This window comes from Carcharhinus amblyrhynchos, chromosome 12 (assembly GCF_965287045.1).
Source record: "Carcharhinus amblyrhynchos chromosome 12, sCarAmb.v2.hapA, whole genome shotgun sequence".
In the NCBI taxonomy this organism is placed as follows: domain Eukaryota; kingdom Metazoa; phylum Chordata; class Chondrichthyes; order Carcharhiniformes; family Carcharhinidae; genus Carcharhinus; species Carcharhinus amblyrhynchos.
Window position 1 is genome coordinate 13,539,994 of NC_137335.1, and position 10,778 is coordinate 13,550,771.

Sequence of the window (10,778 nt, forward strand, 5' to 3'; positions counted from 1 at the left end):
CATGATATACCAAGGGACTGGATCCTACTTTGTCATACCAAATAGTGAAGTAGGGCCAAATGGCTGTATGGTCTTCACACACTCCTACCTCACGTTTGTGTGTGAAAATCCTTTGGGCCATTCACACCAGAGAATGTTTGACATGAACGGTAAATATAACATGTGGTGAGGCACCTCAGACTGCATGGAAGGTATTGAAAGAAATTGAGCTGTAATGTCAAATGTGAAATCATAGAATCTACAGTGCAGAAGGAGGTCATTCAGCCCATCAAGTCTTCACCAGCCACAATCCCACCCAGGCCCTATCTCCATAATCCCATGCATTTTACTCTAGCTAGTCTTCCTGACACTAAAGGGCAATTTAGCATGGCCAATCCACCTAACCTGCACATCTTGGGACTGTGGGAGGAAACTAGAGCACCTGGAGGAAACGCACGCAGACACAGGGAGAATGTGCAAATGCCACGCAGACAGTGACCCAAGCCAAGACTCGAACCTGAATCCCTGGTGCTGTGAAGGAAAAAGTGCTAACCACCACAAACAAAGAGAAGTACAGCACAGGAACAGGCCCTTCGGCCCTCCAAGCCCGTGCCGATCATGCTGCTCTAACTAAACTTTAAAAAAACCGTCTGCCCTTATGGAGACCATAATCCCTCAATTCATGTACCCATTCAGACACCTCTTAAATGTTGCTAAAGTGCCTGCTTCCAGCAACTCCTCTGGCAGCGCATTCCAGGCACCCACCACTCTCTGCATGAAATACTTCCCCCACATATCTCCCTTAAGCTTTCTCCCTCTCACTTTGAACCTGTGCCCCTTTGTAATGTTGTGCAATGTACTTCTAAACAAAAACTTCTGAATACAGTATATTTTTCTGATGAAAGAGGGTCACTTAAGAGCACAAACCATCATGTGAAGTGTGTGGTCTGCAGAACTCGAAGGCAAAGGGTGAAAATTATAGACTGGACAAATGCTGCAATACAGAGTTACAGAGACAACATTAAAAGAGTCCTTAAAAGTTCGCAATTATACCACAGAAGCAGTTCAAGAGGAATGAAAAAGCTAAAAAGGTGGATCAACAAGGATCTGAAGTAGGGAGACTCTCCAAGAGTAAACCACAAAATGTTCCACAACACAAGGGTTCAGATGCAATGCCAGAACATTTAAGGGAAATATTTTTTTTGCTCCGAGCTGCTACCTGCTCTGCACAACGTGACTGGGCAATTGAACGTAATGTGAATTAGCAGGAAGTTTCTTCAGATTCCAGCCTTAGTGACACTGTTTGAAGTTTATTTATTAGTGTCACAAGTAGGCTTACATGAAGCCACTGTGAAAATCCCCTAGTCGCTGCAATCTGGTGCATCTTCGGGTTATACCAAGGGAGGATCTGGCTTGGCCAATGCACCTAAGTAGCGCGTCTTTCGGAACATGGGAGGAAACCAGAGCACCCAGAGGAAACCCACACAGACGTGGGGAGAATGTGCAGACTCTGCACAGACCCAAGCTGGGAATCGAACCTGGGTCTGTGACACTGTGAGCCAGCAGTGCTAACCACTGCGCCTTCCTGAGCATTAGCTTTGTAACTTAATTTTTTTTAATGGCTTTATATAATGAAAATGGAGACGCCACACAGACAACGTATTCTAAGGCTGAGAATTTAGACTATGAAAAAAATTGTAAAAATTATAGTGATACATATCTGCACGCACTACAACATAACTCCAATCTTTTTCCACGCAGAAAGTCAAGGACATCACAGTCTGTTGGGTATACACAAATCAGGAATCGTAGAACCATTACATTTAATTTGCTCAGTTTCATTCATTTCTGATCAAATTATCCCTGACAGTTGAACTCCCACTGCCTATTAATAAGTGGCATTTTAATATATCAACAGCAACAGAGCGAATTAAGTGACCACAACTCCAGGAATTTATATAATGGATCACAGGCTGTGTGTCGCATCCCTGCTGTCAAAAGACCCGGTATCCCTCAGCCTTTGTCTGCGTTCCCAGTTAAATCCAAGTCTTTGTTTCTTTATCTGAGCTCGAGTTTTAATTCCAACCCCCCACAACCCCCAAGAAATCTAATCATCTTAAAACAGCAGCGAAGAGGACAATAGGACAGAGCCACAATTCCAGGAGCAACTCCCAAGATTTATCTTCCTCTGTAACACAAGATAACAAAGGCATACAGAGGACGCTGGCATCGAGAGCAGCAGCAGCACAGCGCTACACACCCTTGCAATAATAAGCAATCAATGGATCTTGAAAGTGGCACACATGAAGGGGAAAATGAATCAATGTCAACAAACATACAGCTCTCGCCTCCCCCACTGGCAGAGACTATTAAATTCTGAGCATTGCATGTTTAATTCAGGTTAACTTTTTTCCCCCCACTGAATTCAATTCAGCTGTACTGCATACATGGAAGGGGGGGAGGAGGGGTTTGCAAAAGAGACTGTCAAAGCCACCATTATATATCAAAGCAAAGAACAACTACAAGAAGAAGATCTCTCAAAGAAACACACAACAATACAGGCTGATGAGCCTGTGCAATAGGACTCCCTAAAGTCTATCCCACTCACCACCTCCCTCCCCACACACACACACAAGAAAACACTAACACAAATATTTAAAAAAAGTGGGGCGGGGGGAAACAAGCTCCAGGGGGGACAAGATGACAATATAAGGGCAAGGCACCACAAGGGGCAACAAGGGTTGGACACAGGGCCAAACAAGAAGTGGCACAGCAAGGTGGGGGGTGGGGGAGGGGGCAGAAGGGGGACATGTCCTTTCTCTGTCTGAGCCCCCACACCCCCAAAATAAAAACCCTCACCACCCCCCTTTCTCTACAGACATATTATTCACTGACAAGACATCCACTTTGCAGAGAAACACGTCGAAACAGATTGTGCCTTTAAAACATACACACACACACACACACACACACACACAGACAAGTAAAAATTGCAACAGAGAGAGACAAAAACAGCTGCTCACACACACCCCCCCTTGTCAGGACATGACAACAAAAGGAGACAAATGCAGAGGGACAAAGACTCTCTCAGCTACACAGCAAACTCAATCCCCCCCCCCTTTTAATTCCCATCTTCGCCCCCAGTTCCTCCTCCCTCCCCCCCACCTCTCTCTCTCTCTCTCTCTCTCCCTTTTTCGCTGGCTGGGCTTACCTGAGGCTGCTGAGGAGATGCTTCACTCCCTTTTCTCTCTGTCTCCTTCTCCCCACTCTCACATCTGTCCCTCTGCACTCCAGCCGGCTCCCTCTCTAGCCCGCACTGCGCAAGCGCCGCTGCCCACCCACCTCAACTTAAAGCAAAAGTAAACTTTGCTTCAAACTTTGGCAGATCGCGCGAGTCCTTGGAAAAGTCGGAAGAGGGAGGAGGATAATCCTGGCGCCGGCTCTGCTGTTGAATGCCGGCTGTTAGTAAACATTTGGAGTTTTTTTTAAATTACACACACTTGTGTGTGTCAGAGTTTATATTTTCCCCTCCAAATGTCCTCAAATAATCAACTTTTTACTATGTGTAAGTAATAATCCTATTGCTTTATTGGCTCTTTGTGTTTGGAAGGCATGTCCAGGAGCCATGCAATCCCCAAAAAACGAGGCCATTTGGCCCATCTAGCCTGCACTGACTCTCTGACAGACTTTTCAATTAAGGGAGTGTCTTGACTTTGAGAGCAGGGAAAACACTTCTTATCCAGATACAATAACTGGAGTTTACCTCAGAAGAGGTGCCACCCCCTGCTGTCTAAAGGCAGGGACAGACAGACGTGTTTCCCTGTTCACACTTTGGGATTGGTGTAGTTTGGAGGCTTAGGGTGGAATTTTACCGGCACGCCCACTCAAGGTTCATACGATCCCACCCGAGGCCAAAGGAGAATGCCGTTCTCCGAGCCTCGTCCGCCGCCGGAATCGGGACTGGCGTGCCGGCCTTAGACTCACATTGTCTTGCAATTGTGTCTCTGCCTAAATATGGGGTGTTTGTGAACCCACCTCTCCACTCACCTGATGAAGGAGCAGTGCTCTGAAAGCTCGTGATTTCAAATAAACTTTAACTTGGTGTTGTGAGACTTCTTACTGTAGTTTGGAGAGGGAAACCTGCTACTTTTTAAAAAGAATCTCTTTTATCCAAATATTCTCCTCAGAACAACTGCGAAAGAACATGATGTAATGCAAATTTGACACCAAATGAGGTGAAATACCAGCCAGAATTTTATCGCCCCGTCTACCGTGGGAATAGAGATGAGGGGCAGACAATGGAAAGGTCCATCGATCCCGGGCAGGATCTTACCGTTTTGGGACGAGTGAGACCATAAAATCCCACACACTTTCTGCTTTAGGTCATATTTTCACCTTAAAGGATAGTATAAAGACTTTTTTTTAAATTAAAAAGATACAAAGCTAATGCTTTGCTTTATTTAAAACGCGGGTTGATAGGTTTTTGATAGGCAAGGGGATTAAGGGTTATGGGGAGAGGGCGGGAATGTGGAACTGAGCCACGACAGATCAGCCATGATCTTATTGAATGGCGGGGCAGGCTCGAAGGGCTAGGTGGCCTACTCCTGCTCCTATTTCTTATGTTCTTATGCTCAGGGCAGCATGGTGGCAAAATGGTTAGTACTGCTGCCTCACAGCATCAGGGACCCAGGTCCAATTCCTGGCCTGGGTCACTGTCTGCGCAGAGTCTGCACATGCTCCCCATGTCTGCCTGGTTTCCTCCGGGTGCTCCGGTTTCCTCTCACAGTCTGAAAGACATGCTGGTTAGGTGCATCGGCCATGCTAAATTCTCCCTCAGTGTACCTGAACATGTGCCAGAGTGTGGTGACTAGGGGATTTTCACGGTAACTTCATTGCAGTGTTAGCATAAGCTTACTTATGACACTAATAAATAAACTTTAATCAGAATGGACCGGGCAAACCCAAATCCATTCCTTGCTTGCTCCAAAAACCAAATTCAAACTCCAACTGAATCCACTTTGTGGTTCCCACAGGAGAGACAAACAAGATCCAGGCTGACAAGGCAAGGCATTGCACCCTATTTCGGGCTTGATCTGCGTTTGATCTTAGCCAAACGGCCGATAGTATAAAGACATATGTAACTTGTACACATAGAGTAGATCAGAATGCCCCTAAGTGAGTATGGCTTGCCTGAAAGAAATGTTTGGCTTCCTCTTTCTTTGTGGGGGAAGGAGTTATTTTTGTAATGGTGACACCTCTAGCTGATGAGAGGGGTGCCCTGTGGATAATTGTGTCATATAGTGTAGTGATTGAGCAGTATATGCCAAGTGTCACTTATCAGCTGGGCAGTGGTTGGCGAGAAAATAAGAAACTCGTTTCTAATGCTAATGTGTGTCATTTTTCAGTAATGTGTACTAATTAATATGTTGATTACACATGTCAAATGTCATTTCTTCAATTAAAGTGCAAAGAAGGTGCTGTAAGTATTGACACATGATAGTCAACATCTGTAAGTCACGTCTATAACCTCACATGACTGACCTGTTCTGTCATGCCTTCAATTTGCTTTCTTTGCATTAACTTTGTTTGACTTTAGTTTACTTATGCAACTTTATTTTACTGGGCCTCAACTTTATTTTCCTTGTGTTTCTTACTTAAATGTAAGTAGTCCCTTTTAAGAAGAATTTCTAATTCTCAGCTAATTTTCATTTTGTCAAAACTTTGCACCTTTTACTCATCAGGACAACCACAAAGAACACCAACGTCAGGAGCAACGACAAATTGATACTGTTTGAGAAGAGAATGATGATTGGTTGCCCGGAGGACTCTGATTAGTCGAGGCATTGCCATGGAGAATGCACCAGCTAATGGTGACTGACAATTAACTGCCAAGCATTGTTTGAAAATTTAAACCTGGCAGCTTGACTCTGATTGGTTAAGTCGTTGCCCTGAACCAGCGAATGGCCATCACTCACTTTGTTTAGCTGCAACAGAAGCAATGTGTGTACATGTTCGTTCTGTCTGCAAAAGGCAAGACCGTTTATATGTAATGTACGTAGCTTCCGGTACAAACAAATATGTGCACTGTGAGCCTGACTGACAATCTTACACTTGTTGTCAGCATGAAGTTTAGCACACACACTGAGGAATATTTAGCAAAATGTTATTCAGTCACAGAATCACACCTAATGTTGGGCACTAAGATAGCTATGGAGAATGATAGGTCTGGCCCAAAAGTTAAAATGGTAAATTGGAGCAAGGCCAATTTTGATCGTATCAGGCAGGAACTTTCAATAGTTAACTGGGGGAGTCCGTGGGAAGGCAAAGGGACATCTGGTAAGCGGGAGGCTTTCAAAACTGTGTTAACCAGGGTTCAGGATAAGCACATTCCTCTTGGAGTGAAGGGCAAGTCTGGTAGAAGTAGGAAGCCCTGGATGACTTGGGATATTGAGGCCCTGGTCAAGAAGGAGAAGGAGGCACATGACATGTGTAGGCAGCTGTGATCAAGTGAATCCCTTGAAGAGTATAAAGGGTGTAGGAGTAAAGAGAGAAATCAGGAGGGCAAAAAGGGGAGACAGGATTGTTTTGGCAGATAAAGCAAAGGAGAATCCAAAGAGCTTCTACAAATGCATAAAAGGCAAAAGAGTAACTAGGGAGAGAGTAGCGCCTGTTAAGGATCAACAAGGTCATCTATGTGCGGATTCATAAGAAATGGGTGAGATCCTAAATGAATATTTCTCATCAGTATATAGTGTTGAGAAAAGCCCTGTGGATAACTGTATCATATAGTGTAGTGATTGAGCAGTATATGGACGTCAGGGAACTTGGAGAAATAAATAGTGATGGCTTGAGGAGAAGGCGAGAAGGAGGTGCTGGAAGTCTTAAAGCGCATCAAGGTAGATAAATCCCCAGGACCTGATGAATTATATCTCAGCGCATTGTGGGAAGCTGTGGGGGGAAATTGCTGGTCCCCTAGCTGAGATATTTGAATTATCGATAGTCACAGGTGAGGTGCCTGAAGATTGGAGGGTGGCAAATATTGTGCCTTTGTTTGAAAAGGGATGCAGAGAAAAGCCTGAGAACTACAGGCCAATGAGCCTCACATCTGTCATGGGTAAGTTATTGGAAGATATTTTGAGAGACAGGATCTACAGGCATTTAGAGATGCAAGGACTGATTAGGGACAGTCCGCATGGCTTTTGTAAGTGGAAAATCATGATTCACAAACTTGATTGAGTTTCTTTTGGGGTAACCAAGAAGGTAGATGAGGGCAGTGCAGTTGATGTTGTCTACATGGACTTTAGCAAGGCCTTTGACAAGGTACCGCATGGTAGGTTGTTGCATAAGGTTAAATCCCATGGGGTCCAGGGTGAGTTAGCTAAATTGGCTTGATGACAGAAGCAAGCGGTGATTGTAGATGGTTGTTTTTCAAACTGGAGGCCTGTAACCAGTGGTGTGCCTCAGGGATCAGTGCTGGGTCCACTGTTACTTGTCATTTATATTAATGATTTTGATGAGAATATATGAGGCATGGTTAATAAGTTTGCAGATGACACCAAGATTGGTGGCATATGGACAGTGAAGAAGGTTATCTCGGATTGCAGTGGGATCTTGATCAATTGGGCCAGAGGGCTGATGAATGGCAGATGGAATTTAAGTTTGATAAATGTGAGGTGATGCATTTTGGCAGATTGAACCAGGGCTGGACTTACTCAGTTAATGGTAAGGCATTGGGGAGAGTTAAAGGGCAGAGAGATTAAGGGGTACAGGTTCATAGCTCCTTGAAAATAAAATCACAGGTGGGTGGAATGGTGAAGAAGACGTCCAGCAAGTTTTGGTTTCATTGGTCAGAACATTGAATACAGGAGTTGGGACATCTTGTTGAAGCTGTACAAGACATTGGTAAGGCCACACTTGGAGTACTGTATACAGTTCTGGTCACCCTGTTATAGAAAGGATATTACTAAACTAGAAAGAGTGTAGAAAAGATTTACTAAGATGCTACTGGGACTTGATGATTTGAGTTAGAAGGAGAAGTTGGATAGACTGGGGCTTTTTTCCTTGGAGCATAGAAGGCTGAGAGGTGATCTTATAGAGATCTATAAAATAATGAGGGCTGTAGATCAGCTAGATAATCAACATCCTTTTCCAAATGTAGGGGAGTCTAAAACTAGAAGGCATAGGTTTAAGATGAGAGGGGAGAGATACAAAAGTGTCCAGATCTTTTCACACAAAGGGTGGTGAGTGTCTGGAACAAACTGAGTTTTGCAAGCATAGGTTGATTGAGTACAATCTGTACCTTGACTGTTGTGGCCTATAGCAAGCCTACCTTCACTGATCAATACCCCTGTCTGGATACATGCTATAAGACTGGGCTAATCAGCAACCTTGCACACAGGGCCAAAGCTCACCATGCAAGCTTAACACTGAAATAGAGTACATCAAGGACATGTATGGGATAATGTCTACCCTGATCAGGTTACTTTGTGTTATTTCCTGCACAACCCTATGAGAATCATTGAATCTCTAGAGTGCAGAAAGAGGCTATCCGGCCCATTGAGTCTGCACTGCCTCTACAGCACAGCATCCTGCCCAGGCCCTATCCCTGTAACCCCATGTATTCACCCAATTAATCAACCTAACCTACACGTCTTGGGATACTAAGGGACAATTTAGCATGGCCAATCAGTTGGGCTCATGGTATGATGCCATGGAGTATCTTGGAAGATACAGATATTAATAAGAACACAAGAAATAGGAGCAGGAGTAGGCCATCTAGCCCTTTGAGTGGGCCCTGTTCTTTGCAGACAGAAAGAATAAGTACATACATTGTGTCTCTTTCAGCTAAACTAAATAAATGTTCACTCTTCAGAGCAAACCTTGACCAATCAGAGCCAAGTTACATGGTTTAAATTTTCTAACAATGGTTGGCAGTTAACTGTCAGTCACTGGTGCATTCTCCATAGCAATGCCACTGCCAATCAGAGTCCACTTGCCAACAAATCAGCATTCTGTTCTTATACAGTATATAGGTATTGTCTCCCCCAGATTTGATATTTTTGCGATTGTACTGATGAGTGCTAGATGAAAAGTTTTGATAAGATGTATTTTTTTGAGCAATATTCAAGTTCTGAACAACCAAATGACTAATGAAATAAATGTGAATCAAAGCATGTTTGGAGCCAAAAATGTAATGGCAATGTAATTTGTATAATTATATTATTGTTTACTAACCACTAACAAAAGAATCGCCAAACACTTCCTGTACATCGTAAAAACATCTTTTTTCCTGCACTTTAAGTTGATTAATGTGAGATTATTGGGATGTGTTAACTGAGTTCTTGGAAATGTCTGCATCTGGGCAGGCACATTAACACAAACGTCACAGACAAATAGCTTTCAATTCTTTAAAACAGAGATGGAGAGGAATTTCTTCAGCCAGAGAGTGGTGAATCTGTGGAACTCTTTGCCGCAGAAGGCTGTGGAGGACAGGTCATAGAGTGCCTTTAAGACAGAAATAGATAAATAGTTGATTAATAAGGGGATCAGGGGTTATGGGGAAAAGGCAGGAGAATTGGGATGAGAAAATCATCAGCCATGATTGATGGGCCTAATGACCTGATTCTGCTCCTAAGTCTTATGGTCTTATAACTCATACCATTGGGTTTAGCGGCACACCTTGGGTTTCTCAAACACCTTCAGAAATTCATTTCTGAAAACTGCTTCAGCCTTTTGCAGAATGTGCTTAAGCATAACGTAGAATAATCTAGGACCCCAGAGTGAGCTCTCGATGTTGTCAAGCTAGCATCGTTAATTCCACAACTTTCTTTGTACCTTTGTGTTAAACGGATCCTCAATTCTCATCCAACAAGCACCAGAATATTGCTGAAAAGAGATACTTGTAACCAAAACCTTTTGTCTTGCACTCATCAGGACAAACACAAGAAAGTCAAATTTCAAATGATCACAATAATTTACACAACAGGAGAAAAGAGTGCTGATTGGTTGACAAATTGACTTTGAATTGATTTGATGTATTATTGTTACATGTATTAGTATACAGCGAAAAGTATTGTTTCTTGCGTGCTATACTGTCAAAGCATACCGTTCATAGAGAAGGAAACAGAGTAGTGTTACAGTCATATCCAGGGTGTAGAGAAAGATCAACTTAATGCGAGGTAGGTTCACTCAAAAGTCTGATGGCAGCAGGGAAAGAGCTGTTTTTGAGTCGGTTGGTACATGATTTCAGACTTCTGTATCTTTTTCCCGATGGAAGAAGGTGGGAGAGAAAATATCCGGGGCGTGTGGGGTCCTTGATTATGCCGGCTGCTTTTCCAAAGCTCAGATCGGCTTAGCTATGATTGGTTAAAGTTTGGCCTGGGAGAAAGCAATGGGGAACTATGGCTTTCAAAAAAGGTCAGGGGAGATGGGGGCTTTGGAATTTCAACAAAAACATGAGCCCCTCCAAAAAGGCAACCTGCCAGTGATCTATTCAGAGGAAGTAACAGGCTCATATGTTAAAATGCAGTGTATTTTGGAGTGATCAATCACAAATTTATCCCCCCCTCGAGTTGCTCAAACGATGAGCTTTTGCTATTACGCACGTTGACATATTACTGCTATAGGACGATGAAGGAGAACAAGAGCAGCAATGAGAGGGAGCTAAGTTACAGATGGATATAGATAGACCAGGAGAATGGGCCAAAATTTGACCGGATGGATTTTAATGTGGGTAAACGTGAGGTTATCCATTTGGCAGAAAGAAATAGAAAGGCAAATTATTATCTAAATGAAAAGCA

General features: G+C 43.5%; 1 protein-coding gene across 2 annotated transcripts in view; it reads right to left on the reverse strand.

Annotated features, from left to right (window-relative positions):
- LOC145350784 (ras and Rab interactor 2-like) overlaps positions 1-3,278 on the reverse strand; it is a 156,979-nt gene extending 153,701 nt beyond the window's left edge. The window contains exon 1 of one of the 2 annotated variants that reach the window (XM_080200072.1): positions 3,191-3,278. The gene's annotated coding sequence lies outside the window, so the exon portion shown is untranslated. The remainder of the gene's footprint in view (positions 1-3,190) is intronic. The other variant, XM_080200073.1, reaches the window with a different exon arrangement.
- Positions 3,279-10,778: the final 7,500 nt, after the last annotated feature.